This window comes from Carcharhinus amblyrhynchos, chromosome 1, assembly GCF_965287045.1.
Source record: "Carcharhinus amblyrhynchos chromosome 1, sCarAmb.v2.hapA, whole genome shotgun sequence".
Classification (NCBI taxonomy): Eukaryota; Metazoa; Chordata; class Chondrichthyes; order Carcharhiniformes; family Carcharhinidae; genus Carcharhinus; species Carcharhinus amblyrhynchos.
In genome coordinates, this window is record NC_137324.1 from 110,374,418 (window position 1) to 110,393,700 (window position 19,283).

General features: G+C 41.9%; 1 protein-coding gene across 3 annotated transcripts in view; it reads right to left on the bottom strand.

Annotated features, from left to right (window-relative positions):
• Window positions 1–19,283, bottom strand: part of arhgap24 (Rho GTPase activating protein 24) — a 619,498-nt gene that overhangs the window by 144,962 nt on the left and 455,253 nt on the right. The window lies entirely within an intron of this gene.

Below are 19,283 nucleotides of genomic sequence, written 5' to 3' on the forward strand. Positions count from 1 at the left end.
TAGGGAGCACTCAGAAGAAGTACGCATTGTCTGTCCATTTCAAAACCATTCCTATCAGTGATCTAATGATCAGCTAGTGTCTATCTTCATTTAGGGAAGATAAGTGGGTCCTTTTGGAATTGTACTCCAGATAACAAAAATAGCAATAAAAAATGATATTCATGTCAATGTTCTGCAGCTGACATGGTAATGCACATTGCATTTGACAGATCTGTAGTACTAAGCAACAATGGACCAGCCACAGTGCGTTATTGGTGGCACTCCACAAAGTAAATGAGTCAATGTTAACCCAGATGTTTAGTCCAAGGTCAACCCTCCAGTGAGTCACATGGTTTTAATTAGTCAAGTGCTAGAAAAGTTTCCAGTGCAGGTTTCTGGTTAGTTAAACTCTCCCTTCATCCACACCCACGTGGTTTTTTGGCTCTGCAACCTCTACCTAATTTCTCTGGGCTTAAGATAAATGGAATGAATATGGACTTAATATTCAACAAGCACATATTCTATTGCAATCATTTGGTCTAGATGCTCTTTGGAATGGTGCTGGATTGACCAAAAAAAGAAGACAGGGTCCAAATTATGATTACTATATTCAACGTGGGAAATATGATTAATTAACATTGAAGCAGTCCTGTAATAAGGGTGTCTGTCAGAGAATGAAGAATGTGGCCCTTTCTTGCTTCAGAGAGCAGCTGCAATGCATGGAACCAGGAATTTTGAAAGAAATGGTGGTAAATGATTAATCTGGAGAGGAAATGAAGTCTGACACAAAGCAACAATTGTCACATTTCACAAAAGATATAATTACTTTCCACTTAAATTAGTGAGCCGTATAACTCTTCAAAAGGTAGCCAACCACTCTTCCAACACAACTTGCCGCCTCTTCAGCATGGAAATCTCCAGATGTGCCCTTGAATGTCATTTATTTTAAGGAGAAACTAGTGAAAACAGATGTACGCATAAGCTTCATCTGCCTCATGTGTCTCTAGGCACAAGAAGAGAATGAAGAAGATAAAGTTAATGTCATATTGTCAATCAGATATGCAAGGATCCATTGCCTGAAGAAACCAGGAAGAGTTTAATTCAGAAAAGGAGCAGCCAAGTTTGGAGTTCAGCAAATTTTATGCTAACATATCATTTACAAAGAACAAAGAACAAAGAACCAAGAAAATTACAGCACAGGAACAGGCCCTTCGGCCCTCCAAACCTGCACCAACCATGCTGTGCAAATTAACTAAAACCCCCAACCCTTCCGTGGACCATATCCCTCTATTCCCATCTCATTCATGTACTTGTCAAGACGTCCGTTAAAAGTCTCTACCATATCTGCTTCCACTAACTCCCCTGGCAACGAGTTCTAGGCACCTACCACTCTAAAAATCTGCCTTGTACATCTCCTTTAAATCTTGCCCCTCATACCTTAAACCTATGCCCCCTAGTAATCGACTCTTCCACCTTGGGAAAAAGCTTCTGACTATGCACTCTGTTCATACCTCTCATAACCTTGTAGACTTCTATCAGGTCTCCCCTCAACTTCCATCACTCCAATGAGAACAAATCAAGTTTCTCCAACCTCTCCTCATAGCTAATGCCTTCCATACCAGGCAATATTCTGGTAAATCTTTTTTGTACCCTCCCCAAAGCCTCCACATCCTTCTGGCAGTGTGACGACCAGAATTGCACACTATATTCCAAGTGCAGCCTAACTAAAGTTCTATAAAACTGCAACATGACTTGCTAATTTTTAAACTCAATAGCCTGGCTGATAAAGGCAAGCATGCCATATGCCTTCTTGACTACCTTCTCCACCTGCATTGCCACTTTCAGTGATCTGTGTACCTGTACACCCTTTCCCTATCAATACTCTTGAGGGTTCTGCAACTTACTGTGTATCTCCTATCTGTATTAGACCTTCCAAAATGCATTACCTCACCTTTGTCCGGATTAAACTCCATCTGCCATCCCTCCACCCAAGTCTCCAACTGATCTATATCCTGTTGTATCCATTGATGATCCTCATCGCTATCCGCAAATCCACCAACAGTTGTGTCGTCCGCAAACTTACTAATCAATTCAGTTACATTTTCCTCCAAATCATTTGTATATATTACAAACAAACTGCTATGAGCAGGTCCCAAAATCAAAATTCATCTCTACAACTTCATTACAGCCTCTGACAAGAGTCTGACCAACTGGCTTATTCCAGCAGGTGACATCATGCTATCAATGGAAAAAGACGTTGGCTGCATTTAAGAGTTTTTGCTCTTAAGTATTAAAAGTACCGACATAATGATCAATGATAGATTATGATCTCGGTTCAATTTCCCCCTCAACTGACCCTGGCTATGTATTGCCTAAACGTTAGGCCACATTATTCAGAAATCTCACATACTGAGGATCAAAAGGAGTTTAATCGTCAAAACAAAAATAAACTATGGATGATGAAAATCAGAAGTAAAATCAATATGCTGGAAATACTCAGCATGTCTGGCAGCATCTGTGGAGAGAAGAATAGAGTTAATGTTTTGAGTCAAAGATGGCTTCTTCAGAACTGAGGGAAGGTAGAAATGTTCCTTGTTGAAAGTGGGAAGAGAGGAAGAATGGAAGGAAATATCTGGGATATGATAGAGTGCAGGAAAGATTAAATAATAAAGATGTCATAGAAGAGGTAAAGCAAGTGATAATGGCTGTAGTAAAGAAATAATGCATTTGTCGAGAGTGAGTGTGAATGACAGAACAACAAAAAGCTCTGACAGAAAGCAAAAATATGAAAAACAAGACTCAGACCAGTATGTGGCAGGAAAATATCAAAATGAAGGACAGAGTTCATGGTCTGAAATTGTTGAACTCGCTGTTGAGTAAAGAAGGCTGTAAAGTGCCTAATCTTCTTTGATCGCTAAAGATGAAAAACAAGAAGTATCTTTAAAGCTGACATCAGTGATATCACCAATGGCATTGCACTCCCTGAGACAAAGGATGTAATCTTATTGCATTAAATCTTTGAGTTTAATAGGTTCGGATGATAGATATGACAACTTCTACTGGGCCATAAACAAAAAAAGGCAGCTGTGAAATTTTGCAATAAAGAACATCCATTATTTGTAGCTAATTGATTCCTCGAGGGCTGACAAATTATCCTATATAAGGAGCAACATCTTTTACCTCAATTTTCTATCATTTAATTGATGCAAGATCCATATCAGAAAATCAGTTCACTAAAATTGGAATCATAAACAATCCAATTATAATGCTAACTGAAAATTAGGGTGTAACCTTGCAAGAATTGTCATACATTTTGAAGGTTTTTAGGTCAAGCAACAAGTTGTTTCACAGGAAGTACAATTAGAAGTAGCCAAAGGTCTGGTCAAAAAGTCAGTAGGATGTTGAACCATATAGTCAGAAGAGTGGGATACATGTCAAAGAACATTATGATCAAACTGAAAAATGCTCTTGCTAGATCATATTTTGATACTGTGTCCTGTTCTAGTCACCAAGATACAAGAGTAATATTCAGGCAGGGCAGATACAAATCAGACTACAATTTGGGTGGATAATTTCTGGGTCCTGATCCTGTGGCATATCTAAATGTCCTAATTAGGCCAGAAACAAGGCCAATTCTGCATTAGAGGCACCAGTCAATTCCAGGAGCATGAGCGGCAAAAGCAAACAGCAGCCATGATGGAGCTGCTACCATCTTGGAGAGGAGCAACATCTTGGAGAACCAGCAGCCTCAGTGAGCACAGAAGTGGCAGAGAGCCAAATGGAATGTAATGCACATTAGCCAGTGCAGCGACCCTTCAGGTTCCAAAACTTCTAACTATAAAAAAGATTTTTAATATCTGTACATATTGAACCCATCAGCTGTAATCTAATATGCACCAAACTGTTCAAGTTTGATAATGAATTCAAATTGACTCCTGAAACGTGTTTTTCAAATCATACACAGTCGTTCCCTCCTTTATGGCAACTGAAAATCCAGCCCATAGCATTAGAGGCTCAAGTTATTAAAAGTTGTGAAAAAACTGAACTTTTAGACCAGTTTAAAATTTTTTTTTGAACTGGGCCTTTTGGTCTAAAGATCTAAGCCTCCATATAAGATACTTCACAGTGAGGAAAGAGTAAATGTAGGAAGTTATCTGAAAATAAATTTTGTAATTTCCAGATGAGTCAATCATTGATGAACCAAACTGGTAGTGCAACAGGCTGACTGCAGAGTATATCTTGATGAAGAGGCTAAAATAGATATGGCCTACGTCACACAATTACCATGAACTTATGGCCATCTTTTACTTTGCTACTCAATATGACAGAAGCTGTAAGTTTTCCACATTTGAAGAAATTTAACAGAGGGCACATTTATAAAACTTAAGATATTCAAACCATTGCCAGTCAATTTAGTTCATCCTTCTAAAATTAAAAGTATTTACAAAACACATCAGCAAAGACTGTGGGGGAATAATTCATCTGCATTGAGCTGTTATGCAGACACACATCAGTTCACCAGGGAGTACAGTTCCAGGGATTGCTGACTACATGAAACAGGGAATCAACATGAGTCTGTGTTAAATGAATTTTCTCCCCTCAATTTCGTTTGGCTGATTAGTCAATAACAAAGATGATCAGGCTCAAAATAATTACTTTTGGAGGGAGAGAAGAACAATAGCATTAATTTTGGTTTACTGCAACAGGGAAACAGTCCAAGCACAATGGGATGAATGCTCTCCTTCTATGGCCTAAACAAACCTGGTTCCATGTACTGGTAGTGAGATTTTGTGGATGAAAGCTTATTACTTTTTACCACATTCCATTTTCACCATTTAGATCTAAACATTAGTCCATTTATTTTAAATGAGTTAAATAATGGACATGCTGAACAGATGATGATTAGGGAAGTTTACATTTTGCTGTAAGACTGATACAGGCGGAATGAGTTGAAAGTGGGGCAAATCTGTAACAAAGGAAGCCTACCTCAGAAGCAGCTTCATCTTTTTAGATGAATTTAAGTGAGGGAGCTTTTAACAAATACGGGAATAGGGATAGCCCAAGTTTAAGATAAAAGAGAGAGAGAGTAGAATTAATACAGCTATTGGCCTAGAAGCAGTTGGCTTAGCTGCAATAAATAGAAAGTGAAAGAGAAAGGGAAATAATCAGACTGAGGTTGCAATAAATAGAAACCTTTGTATCAATATCTAAGCAGTCTTTCCTCATTAATCACTATTACTTAAATGGAGAACCCTGAAGAAACAATGTTCCTCAGGACCATCTGTTGCAATATAAAACTAGGCGTGTTAGAGTGATGAATACGGTACAGCCTTCCTTAAGCAAGACCAGAAAATCCCACGCAAGGACAACTGAAAATTCCATTGTCTGCCCTTTGCCCACATCGATTCTGTGGCAGGTGAGGCGGTAGAATTCTGGCATATATCTTGGCTCGACACAGATTCTAAGATATCAACAGAATAGCCGCAGCCCCTCACACATACACATCTACTTGGGAACTAACATGTAACTTTCGCTGGCACCTCCAGTAACTGTAAAGGGTAAGCTGTAGTCTGAAACTTGGCTGCAGTATATGAAAGTGTTCAAGCAGTGGCACAGTGTGCCAAGTCTCCTAGCAACCAGCTAATATAGCACCTGCACCGCTTCAGTCTCCAACAAACAGGGGTCAAGTGCAGAGTGGCTGCGTCATTTACCTGCAGGCTCATGCTTGGAGCTTCTCTTCATTTTGGCTTGTCATTTTTTCAACCCTTTCCCTTCTGCCATAGCAATAGCTCCTAATGAACTGGGATACATTATGGGCTTTCAGAAATGTTCTTTTGTTCTGATACTCTTGTTTAATTATGCCCATCTATTTGAATTTGAATTTACATTAAATGTTCTGCTTCTACTATTAGGACTCCAATATCCGAAGGAGTGACTTTCTTGTACCTCTTTCAATTTAATATGCTGTATTTACCGATCACAATGTGCTCTCCTATACCTTGTGAGGAGCAAACACAGATTGGGTGACCACTTTGCGGAACACCTCCGCTCAGTCCACAAGCATGACCTTATGCTATTGGCTGGTTGCTATTTTAATTCACCAACTTGCCCTCACACTCAAATCTCTGTCCTCAGCCTGCTGCAGTGTTCCACTATATCTCAGCGCATATTGAAGGAACAGCATTTCATCATCCAATTAGACTTCTGGACTCACTGACTTAAGCAATTTCAAATCCTGAACTTTGCCCCCCCCATTTTGTTTATATTTTGTTGTTGGTCTGAATTTTGTTTTATGTACTTTTGCTTTCAGGGAGACTTATTCATTATTCTGCCGTTTATAGTCATCCTGGATAAACGCTTTATTTACTACAGCCAATACTATCCCCTTTGCCTTTTGTTCCATGACGTCTTAGTTATTTATTCTCTGCCGATCTCTACCCTATCTCGCTCTTGTCCTTCCTCACCCACCCATTTGGCATAGAATCATAGAACCCTACAGTGCAGAAAGAGGCTCTTCAGCCCACTGAGTCTGCACCGAACACAATCCCACCCAGGCCCTACCCCCAATATCCCTATACTATATCCACTAATCCCTCTAACTGACGCATCCCTGGACACTAAGGGGCAATTTCTTAGCATGGCCAATCAACCTAACCCGCACATTTTTGGACTGTGGGAGGAAACCGGAGCACCCGGAGGAAACCCAGGCAGACATGAGGAGAATGTGCAAACTCCACATAGACAGTCACCTGAGCCAGAATCGAACCCAAGACCCTGGAGCTGTGAAGCAGCAGTGCTAACCACTGTGCTACCGTGCTGCATATTTCTATATTCCTTCAATTCTGAAGAAGCTTCATGTTTGACTCAAAAAGTTAACTCTGGTTTTCTTTCTACAAATGCTGCCACAGCTGATGAATATTTTCAGAGCATTTTTTATTTCAGATTTCCAGCATCTGCAGTATTTAACTTTATTTGCTTGGCGGAGCAGGCTCGAGGGGCTAGATGGCCATTCCTGCTCCTATTTCTTATGTTCTAAATCTATTTCTGGGCTTTTGCTAATGAGATAACGTTATCAAACTAGCTGAAATCACCATGACATGTGTGGTGGCCCTGTTGACCATGGGCACAAATCGGGTAATGGCCATGAAATCTCGAGAGAGACTAAAAACAGGATTTGTGCTGGCAGAAATTAGGCTTGTAATTTTCCTTGACCTTCTCCAGTGACACGATCAGGTTTATAAGTTCAAAACTGGTTCATGCCCAGGGAGAGTCTGAATCTGATTCGCATGTACTAACATCTCATTACTTCCACAATGCAACATACAGCCTTGTTGTCTCTATCCACCAGCAGGCACGCATGAACTGGTTTTCAAAAATGGAAGCTAGTTGCGATTATCACGTCAGGTGTGCGCAGCTAAATATAGCTCCCAGCTGGTGCCCAGGCACTATCCCCAGCCCTCTTGGAATGCCCTCAGGAATTCCGTTGCAGGTGTTTCCTTATCCATGAGTGGTTCCTCTTTTCCCTTTATCCATGGGGAGTGGGGTTGTCCTATTGTGTGGAGGGTCTTGAATGTCTTTGGGGAAGGAGTTTCCCTGTGACTGTGGGGGGTGGGTTTAGGGGTGTGGTGTTAGATGCCTTTTATTTAAAATATATATATTTAAAAATAGTGCCCCAATCTCAGGTTGCCCAGCGTTGCTGGTGTTCTTAGGCCCCACTCCTCCAGCTGATTTCTGTGAATCTCACTTCCCCTTGGAGATCGCATAGTGCGATTCGATATACCAAGAAAATTGAGCTTCACGCTGGGTTCCTTGCCTCGTCAACTCTATGCATTTTTGGCCCATTCTTCCACTCATATGAATGCAAAACAGATTACATAGATGCTGGAGAATGTAAGATGTCAAGAGTTGGTCTACTTTCATTTATCATCCATCATATCATAATTCTTCTGGTCCTTTAGAAATATAATACTCATCAAATTACCAATAGATTAATGTACTTATTGTGCAATGTTATTTAGTTTCATCTACCAAAAGTTCAAAAAGAGATACTTCAATCATGTCCCAAATTTAAGTGATGGGGATAAATCAATTTATGGAACACACACTTTTAATGAGGGGTTCAGGATTTCTGAACAATAGGCAGCAATAATAATGTTTATGAAGGGATAAGCATTAATAGCTGTCAAGCGCAGTAAGGATAATATGGGGGGGATTTTCCCGCCTCCTCACAGTATGTTTCTTGTGGCAGAAGGCAGAATAGGATTTCCCATTGACTCCACCTTACGCATGGGGAAACTCACGGTGGGGGTATGCCATTGACGCAATCAGAAGATCCTGCTGGGGTGAACAGTTGGGAAATTCTGGTCCGTATTCCTAACTTTCAGATTACTGACTATTGAAAACTGATTTTGAAAAATGGTCAAAATCCTGCTCGTAGTCGCTGCAGAGAGGCAGGTGATTACTGTTTGTAATTTCTGCTCAGACAAACAATTAACTCAATATGAATCTGCTTTGGAAAGTTCTCAAATACAATTGGGGCTTCCAAGTACAACTGACCTCCCTTACAGCTCAAGCTCCTAACCAAGCTGTTCCAATACAGCTACAACACTGGCATCTACCCCACAACGTGGAAAACTGCCCAAGTATGTCCTGTACAGAAGAAGCAGGACAAGTCCAACCTGGCCAATTACTATCCCATCAGTCTACCCTTGATCATCAGTAAAGTAATGGAAGGGATCATCAACAGTGCTATCAAGCAGCACTTATTCAGTAGTAACCTGCTTGTGGACTCTCAGTTTGGGTTCAGTCAGGATCACTCAGCTCCTGACCACATTACAGCTTTGGTTCAAACATTAAAAAAAAGCTGAATGTCAGAGGTGAGGTGAGAGTGATTGCCCTGGACATCAAGGCAACTTTGATTGAGTAGGGCACCATAGCAAAATTGGAGTCAACGGGAATCGGGGGAAAGTTGACAAAACAGGCCTTCATGGATAACCTCAGCTGACACAGGAATTGAACCCACTCTGTTGATGTCACCCCACATCATGAATCAGCCATCCAGCCAACTGAGCTAACCGATCCCAAACAATTCCCGTTCCAGCTGAGGATATCCATAAAGGCCTGGTCTTTTTAACATTGCCCCTCTCTTGAGGTGTGGTGACCCTCAGGTTAAATCATCAGCAGTCAGCTCTCTAGGGAGAGCAGCCTATGATCCTGTGGAACTGTGGTGCCATTTCATCACTGCAGGAACTCACCAAATGAAAGACCTTCTAAACCCATGATCACTATTATCTAGAAGGTCAAAAGCAGCAGGTACACAGGAACACCACCACCTGGGGGTTCCCCTCCAAGTCACTCACCACCCTGACTTGGAAATATATCGCTGTTCCTTTACCGTCGCTGGGTCAAAATCCTGGACCTCCCTCCATTACAGCACTGTGGGTGCATCAACACCTCAGAACTGCAGTGGTTCAAGGTAGCAGTTCGCCATCACCTTCTGAATGGCAATTATGGGATGGCAATAAATGCTGGCCAGTAATGCCCACATCCTATAAATGAATAAAAATAATTAACGGACAATGGCTACCTATCAGGGCTATGAGAATGGAACATCAAATAAAGTTTTCCAATGAGCTATGAAGGAGGCTGCTTGGCCCATTGAGTCCACGTCGGCTCTCTGTCGAGCAACTCAGTCCCTATCCCCATAACACTGCAAGTTATTTACCACATCCAATTTCCTTTTAAAATCATCAATCATCTTTGTTTCCACCAGCCTAAAGTCAAGCACTGATCCTACCTTTTGGAACAGCTATCACATAATCACTGAACTATCAGCTGAGTTTAGCCATCTTAGATCGGGTTGATTTGATTGGCTGTGTGTTTGTGGGCATGTAGCTGATAATCTGGAGATTTGCTGAGTATGGATTTACAAAGTTAATCAGTTTTCATGATGCTGTCCAAACTTCCTGACCTAAGCATTGGAACCAGTGTTGCTGTCTGCTGTTCATTGTTTTGTAAACAATTATGCTCCCCCTCCCCTTCCCTCCTCACCCACTTACAAACAAAATCAACCTCATTCAAGTCTCTTTTGATGTACATAAACACAACAATTCTGAAGGGGATGTTTTAACAACATTTCCAGGCCACTGTCCAACATTCCTCTCTATCCCTTTCAATACCATTGCACACATGAGTAACTCTGAATAGTAATCACTGCAGTGCTGTGAGCTATAGCACTTAGTAAGCTTTTTGAGATAAGGTACAACAATTAAGTACATTCATAATAAATGCAGTACAGCAGATAATCTGCAGTTTGGTATTGTATTCAATGTAAACAGCATTTGAAGCAAAGTTGGTTATCATAGAAAGTCCACAGCATAGAAAGAGGTCATTCGGCCCATCGAGTCTGCACTGACCACAATCCCACCCAGGCCCTACCCTCACATCCTTACATATTTACCCACTAATCCCTCTAACCTGTGCATCTCAGGGCACTAAGGGGCAACTTTAGCATGGCCAATCAACCTAACCCGCACATCTTTGGACTGTGTGGGAGGAAACCCACACAGACACCAGGAGAATGTGCAAACTCCTCACAGACAGTGAACCCAGCCGGGAATTGAACCTAGGCCCCTGGAGCTATAAAGCAGCAGTGCTAACCACTGTGCTATCATGCTGCCCAGTTATCTACAATTCCTATTCAGATGCTCAGGAGTGAACTTGTAAGCATTAACTTCATGAGAAGTACTTGAACTAAACATGGCTAAATTTCAACAGGATAGGCTCAATTCTTTTCCCTGAGGCTTTGTAAATCAATTGATCCATCAAAGAGACCAGTCAATATGAGCTGCAGATGTATGTTTCCAATGTTCTCTAGTAAAGCAGGAATCCAATTCCTACATTACCACAACTTCCAACGCAAGATGTCATCAGTGGTAAAGAGAAATGCTGCCGATGTTGGAAATCTGAAACAGAAAATGCTCGAAACACTCAACAGATCAGCTAGCATATGTGGATTGAGCAGTTAACTTAGTGTTCTGGGTGAAAATACTTTTAAATGTTTTGTTCTCTCCCAGAGATACTAACTGCTCCGCTGAGCATTTCCACAGTTTTCTGGTTTTGTTATCAGTGTTCACTAACCCAGGAGAATATAGGCTCACACACAACCTTCTGCTGAAGTGGTGGCCCCATTGAGGCACTCTGGCTGACATGACCTCAGACGAAACATAAACACAGAAAATATATCTTCATAAGGCTATGAGTAAATAAATTAAGTTTATGCGCAATCTATTGCTTGTGCGTTTCTAGACTAGTTAATGGGTTTTTAACATCACAATATTCCAGTTGGAATGACTGCTGCAGTTTGAGTTATTAACAGTGGTATGAACTTGAGGACTATGCTCTTTCTTACAGGAAAAAAGGATGTTAAAGAGTCACCAATTTCCTGAAAATTACTTTCATTTGTTGGACAACACACAAAACAATACTGCAAATCACATCATTTCATCAGTGACAGTTCCACAACGGAGCTGCCATTGCAACATGGCTCATTGTATCATCATGAAGGAAATAGAGACCATAGAAATCATAGAAATGCTATGGTGCAGAAGGAGGCCATTCGGCCCATCGAGTCTGCACCGACAACAATCCAACCTAGGCCCTATCCCCATAGTCCCTCATACTAACCCTGCTAACCTATGTATCCCAGGACACTAAGGGCCAATTTAGCACGGCCAATGCACACAACCTGCACATCTTTGGACTGTGGGCAGAAACTGGAGCACCCGGAGAAAACTGACGCAGACACAGGGAAAATGTGCAAACTCCACGCAGACAGTGACTCAAACCGGGAATTGAACCCAGGTCCCTGGAGCTATGAGGCAGCAGTGCTAACCACTGTATGAAGCACACCCTATGAAACATGCACATCTCAAGTCTTAAAGCTTAGAGGAATTTGTCTCCTCAACCCGCACCCCAGCTCTCCCCTCCCCCAACATTGCGAGATTGACCGGTTTGACGTTAAAACAGAATGCAAGATTATTACACAAAGCAGGTGTCTGCTTGAAATTGAACTTGGAAATTAATAAAGCTGAAGATAAATAGGCTTATCTGCAGAGGCAGCACAAATTTATGAATGGTTTAGTGATTGCTCTTAATCATTTGAACAGTCAATTACAATTAATATAAATTCCTGAGCTTTCATTTCAGTACTTTTTCATTAAAAAATCAGCTTGGCGGACTGGCAGGATTGCTAATTATATTTCATTCTGCTGTTGCAGTTTGTCCACCCCACTCCTATTATCTACCTTTGATCCTTGAAATAACATGTCATCATGTAACAGATGGAGGAGGTGCACAATCTGAAGGGGTGTTCATTTGAAATACGAGGTAAATGAATGTTATCAGTAGGTACTCTGCCCACATGTAATAAAATGAAAGGAAGAAGAAAAGTGAAGATTCAGAAGCTTTTGAATATTTATTGCATTAGGATTTGTACCAGGAGAATAGTGTACAGTTGGGAGGGTGACTGCTGGTTGAGTTTGACAGTAACCAGCAGCTCACTCCCTTTCAATTAAGCAAAGGTGCTGGAGGGATTTCAAACATCCATCCATTTCGACCTGGATTACAAACTTCTATTCATTGGGAATTTGAAGACACGCACATACATGGGGATTGGATGAACAGACATGATTTATCTCTACTCACAGTAAAATTCCAACAGTGCAACCTCCTAAAGATCCAACACTGAGCACCTTGTGTAGCTGGGGATGGGGGATGGAAGTCTCCAATCTCGTCAGACCTGGAGCAGATCATGCTGCTTCTGGAGAATACTCTGTATGCCTAAAAATCAGTTTAGCACCCAGCACAAAACAGTTGGCGATTCTCCCAACTCCTTTCTAATGGCACAAACAGGATTGCGCTTAGAAAGGCTGCGAGGCCAGTTAGCATATTTAAAGTAGCATTTAAACATGCATGGCCCATTCGAAGCCCAGTGCATGGAATTCTCCAGTCTTTGCCAGAAGGATAAGAATCGCTACTGGTCTCCACCAGCAGAGACCTAGCGCAATGGTCACGCCGGGAGGCTCAGACTATTGAATCCTTTAGGTGGTTGGAGACGTAGTTGAGTGGTGCACATCGGGCAGTGCCACCTTGCAGTGGCCACCAGACATCTGGGCAAAATATACCTGGCACCTGAGCAGGAGCCACCGAACACCTAGGCAGCATCCACCAGGCACCCTGGCAGTGTCAGTGTTCAGAGGCAGTATCAAGGGGGTGGGGTATGAATGGGGGCTATGCATGGGTGAATCATGCAAGGCTGGATCATGTTAGGGATCATGATGACGGTCATGTCAGGGGCCAGGCAGGAGATCCCTGATGCTGGCGACCCATGTCAGTGAGGGTGAGGAGGTCCCAATGTCTATGGGGGGAGGGAGAGGGTTTTCTATGAGACTGGGGCGTGCTTGTGAAACAGTGCTTGAAGCTGGGCTCACTGGCGTGTTTAGGCCTGGTGAAATGCCCAACTCTCCAAAACATTGACAAGAGTGCGTGAGGATTATTGTGTGGAGCAGTCTGAGAGACCAGCATAGTTCACATGCTGGTACTCTCGCCATTACAACACTTAGAAATTTTTTGGGAGAATTCTGTTCCATATGCCTGTCAATCATGGCTGAATTTGGGTTTCAATTCTATTCTCCCACTACTCCCAATTTCCATTAATTCCCTTAGAGACCAAAAATCCATCTATTCCAGCCTTAAATGTATTCAATGATGGAAGAAGGTGAGGGAAAGCAAGATTTTCACCAGGAATATTCCATTATTACACATACTTGAAAAGTAAGTGCCCTAGTGTACCAGTGTACCAAGACAAAGCTCTGAATCAAATCAGCACAGTTGTCTAACAGAAATCAGGACTCAGTGCATCCTTTGGGCAAATACAAAATCCCAAGAGTTTCACCAAAGCTTTGTAACAGATACAGTTGTAAGTTTAGTTTCATATTTGGGTTCATCGCATGCCAAATCAATCTCTGACATGAAATGCTGCTTCTTCCCTCATCCCACCATATCTACTTTTATTCTCATTCATTGTTTTCGGTCACAACTTGATTGAATTCCAAAAGTGAATCAGTGTCTCCTTCATTGAATTCCTTTATCTAAACCTCCACAGACAGGCAGCTTGTTACTCCAAACCAGGAAACAAATTAGTGCAGAAGTGGTCTGATCACTCAGTGTTTCATGTCTCACTGCACACATGGCTTTTAATTTCAGCTCTGTTAAGTGGGAAATTAATGGTGTGGTGTTATCTTCCTTACCAGAAGAATAGGTTGCAGCCAAATTTAGCAGATATTATTTTATTTAAAGCTGAACTACTTTACATAAGATTGCTTGCATTTGCAGTAACTGGGTATTGTTTTAAACTCTCAATCTCAAATGAAACTGTAAAAATACTATTGTTCTTGTTGCAATTGCCAATATGATAAAAAGGCATAATATTAAATGTGTTAAATGGGGCACCGCTTTAATGAAAGACATTTGGCAAGCACTTTTCCTCTTTGTTTGGTCAAGCCATTTCAACAACTCATAATCAATATGATATATGTGATTGTGCCATTTTCATATGAACAATGAGGCAGAGATTGCCAACTTTTTAAATTTTTTTTCATGGGATGTGAGCGTCACTGGCATTCATTGCCTATCTCTTATTGTCCTTGAGAAGCTGCCTTCTTGAACTGCTGACGTTCATGTGGTTTAGATATGCCCACAGTGTTGTTCAGGAGGGAGTTGCAGGATTTCGACCCAGCGATAGTGAAGGAATGGTGGTAACATTTCTAAGTCAGGATGGTGTATGGCTTGGAGGGGGAACTGACAGGTGTTGTTATTCCTATGAGTCTGCTGCCCTTGTCTTTAAGTTATACAAGAACATATGAAATAAGAGCAAGAGTACACATAGGGCCACTCATGCCTGTTCCAACATTCAATACAACCAGGCCTAATCTTCTGCCGCAATTTCACTTTCTAGCTGTCTACCTCAATTTTAAATATATCCACAATTCTCTGGGGGTAGAGAACCCCAAAGTCTTATAACCCTTTGAATGAGGGAATCTTTTCTCACCTTAGTTCCAAATGATCATTCCCTTATTCTGAGACTGTGGCCCCATGTTGTAACTTCTCAAGCCAGGGAAGTTACAACACGATATCTATCCTATTAAGTCTCTACAGAATCCTACATGTTTCAGTGAGATCACCTCTCATTCTTCCCAACTTGAGGGAGAACAGGCCCAATTTACTCACTCCTTAATAGAACAACCCTCTCATCCCAGGAACCAATCTACTAAATCTTTGTTGTACTGCCTTCCAAAGCAAATATTTGAAGTAAAATAACAGTAAAGTTTATTTATTAGTCACAAATAAGGCTTACATTAACATTGCAATGAAGTTACTGTGAAATTTCCCTAGTTGCCACACTCCCACATTTGTTCAGAATAATGCACTTAACCAGCATGTCTTTTAGACTGTGGGAGGAAACCAGAGAACCCAGAGGAAACCCATACAGACAAGGGGAGAAGGTGCAAGCTCCATACAGTGACCCAAGCCAGGAATCAAACCTGGGTCCATGGCGCTGTGAGGCAACAGTGTTAATCATTGTGCCACTGTAATATTTCGTTCCTTAAGGCCGGGATTTTCTGAACCCACAGTGGTGCTGACAACCACAGGAGATGTGACAAGCTGGCCAAAAGTCCATTAACTTTTACAACATAGAACATAGAACGTAGAACATTACAGCGCGGAACAGGCCCTTCGGCCCACAATGTTGCGCCGACCAGTCTTATTTTTTAAAAAAAACATTGACCCACTAATCTAAACCAATCCCTTTTCGTCCATAAACCTATCCACCAATCTCTTAAACGCCCCCAAACTAGGCGCATTTACAACTGCAGCAGGCAGGGCATTCCAGTCCCTCACCACCCTCTGGGTAAAGAACCTGCCCCTGACATCCGTCCTATAACTACCCCCCCTTAATTTAAAGCCATGCCCCCTCGTGCTAGCTTTCTCCATCCGAGGAAACAGGCTATCACCATCCACCCTATCTAAACCTCTAATCATCTTATATGTTTCTATAAGATCCCCTCTTAGCCGCCTTCTTTCCAGTGAAAACAACCCCAAATCCCTCAGTCTCTCCTCATAGGACCTCCCCTCCATACCAGGCAACATCCTGGTAAACCTCCTCTGCACCCTCTCCAAAGCCTCCACCTCCTTCCTGTAATGTGGGGACCAGAACTGCACACAGTACTCCAAGTGCGGCCGCACCAGAGTTGTGTACAGTTGCAACATGACGCTGCGACTCCTAAATTCAATCCCCCTACCAATAAACGCCAAGACACCGTACGCCTTCTTAACAACCTTATCTACTTGATTCCCAACTTTCAGGGATCTATGTACACATACACCTAGATCCCTCTGCTCCTCCACTCTATTCAAAGTCCTCCCGTTAGCCCTATACTCAACACATCTGTTATTCCTACCGAAATGGATTACCTCACACTTCTCCGCATTAAACTCCATCTGCCACCTCGCGGCCCAGCTCTGCAACCTGTCCAAGTCACCCTGCAAACTTCGACACCCTTCCTCACAATCTACCACACCTCCGACTTTGGTGTCATCAGCAAACTTACTAATCCACCCAACTATACCCTCATCCAGATCATTAATAAAGATTACAAACAGCAGTGGCCCCAAAACAGATCCCTGAGGCACACCACTCGTAACCGAACTCCATGATGAATAATTACCATCAACCACCACCCTCTGTCTCCTATCTGCTAACCAATTCCTGATCCAAGTACCTAAATTACCACCAATCCCATACATCTGCATTTTCTGCAGAAGCATACCATGGTGAACCTTATCAAACGCCTTACTAAAATCCATATATACCACGTCTACTGCCTTACCCCTATCCACCTCTTTGGTCACCTTCTCAAAGAACTCAATAAGGTTAGTAAGGCACGACCTTCCCGCTACAAAACCATGCTGACTATCTCTAATCAATTCATTACTCTCCAAATAACTATAAATCCTATCCCTAATAATTCTTTCTAAAACCTTGCCCACTACAGAAGTAAGACTCACTGGTCTATAATTCCCAGGGAAGTCTCTGTTCCCCTTCTTAAACAATGGGACAACATTCGCTGTCCTCCAATCTTCCGGTACTATACCAGAGACCAACGACGACCTGAAGATCAGAGCCAGTGGCTCTGCAATCACCTCTCTTGCCTCCCATAGAATCCTAGGGTAAATCCCATCTGGACCAGGGGACTTATCTATTTTCAACCCTTCTAGAATATCCAACACATCCTCTGTATCAACTGCAATACTTTCTATTTTACACCCCTTCACCCCATTGACCTCCTCAGCTACATTCATATCGTCCTGCGTGAACACCGAAGAGAAATTATGGTTCAATGCCTCTCCAATCTCTTCCGGTTCCACACACAACTTCCCCCTACTGTCTGTAACTGGCCCTAATCTTGCCCTAACCAACCTTCTGTTCTTGACATACCTATATATATACAAATATATATATTTGGCAGGGTCAGAAGATCCCAGCAGCGGGCAGAATTGTAAAATCCCAGCCTAAAGCACGGCATAGTAGTTCAATCCTCTTCCAATAAAAGGCCAACATGTTATTTGCTTTCCCATTTGCTGTTTCTGCGTTCTTAGTTTGTGTTTCTTGCATGAGTATACAAGTCCCTCTGAACATCAATATTTACAAGTTTTAGGGCTTTCCTAACAAAATTCTGTTTTTCTATTCTTACTACCAAAGTGAATAACCCTACACTTCTCCACATTATACTTCTACTTCCACCTTGCTGTCCACTTTCTTACCCTGTCTATATCTCTTTCCAGCCTCTCTGCATCTTCCTCACAGCTTTTATTCCCACATAGCATTATACGATCAGCAAACTGATACATATTACTCTTAGTCTGTTCATCTAAGTCATTATTTTGAATTGTAAATAGCTGGGGCCCCAGCAGCCTTATGGCACTAGTTACAGTTTTGTCAAGTTGTAAATATCCCATACTCTCTGCTTCCTCTCTGTTATCCAAATCTCTATCCGTGCTAATACATTACCATTACGTTGTGTATTAAGCTTTTGTGTGGCACCTTATCAAATGTCTTTTGGAAATCCAAGTTTACTAAAGCAATTAGTTCCCCTTTATCTACCTTGCTAGTAGCATCCTCAAAAAACTCTAATAAGTTTGTCAAACACCAAGGCTGGAATTCTCTGGCCATTCACCCCCCCAGCGCGGCAGCCAGCGAGAATGAAGAATTTGGTGCTCAGCTAAATCTTTGTTCACTGCAACAGGACCAGAGAGTCTCACCAGCGTCACCAGCCAGAGAATCCCACCCACATCTACAGTCAGAGAGTCCAGCCAGCATCACCAATCAGAGAGACCTGCCAGTGTCACCAGTCAGAGTCTCACCAGCGTCACCAGCCAGAGTCCCACCCGCATCTACAGTCAGAAAGTCCAGCCAGCATCACCAGAGAAACCCGCCAGCGTCACCAGTTGAGAGTCCCATCAGCGTCATCAGTCTGAGAGACCCACCAGCATCACCAGTCAGAGTCCTGGCAGCGTTACTGCAAAATATTTTCAATGGAATATCCAACAATTATTAAAGAAACATCATTCCTAATCGCTGAGTGAAGACAGTGAAATGACTCTGTCTCAAGTAGAGATATTAATAACCTTTAATAGTCGGATCTTTACTGTGAATGACGCTGGAACAAGTTAAAGAAATCTAAAATTCCCTCGTGCTTTCAATATTTATATTGTTTCTTGGGGCTGTATATTTCTTATGTATAGGAGTACTATCTTACTTATTACCAATACAGTTTGAATGACTATTAGTTGATCCAGTGGTGTAACAGTTAACTTCTAATTAAGATCTGTGTCTCAGTGATTCTAGGGAAGACAAACTGGGACAAATGGTGATGGTCAATTTTTCATTGGTCATGAGTCTGCGTGTTAAGATTATAATATAGTTTTTAGGGTGGGTTGGCTTGTACAAATTCCAGTTGGTTGTGAGTTAGAGTCATCATCAAAAAGTCATCTCATCAAATACTCTACTGTGATAGCCTTGTTGACAGTTCACAATTCACAAAATATTTCACTCAGTGACTTTGGGTGTGGATCTTGGGGGACTCTTTCTGCTATAAGAGGCAAATCCTTTCATGCAAGATGTACTGTATTTTACCATTTTAAAAAAATGAACCTTTTTAACCCCATAGCTCCTCTTTATGGCT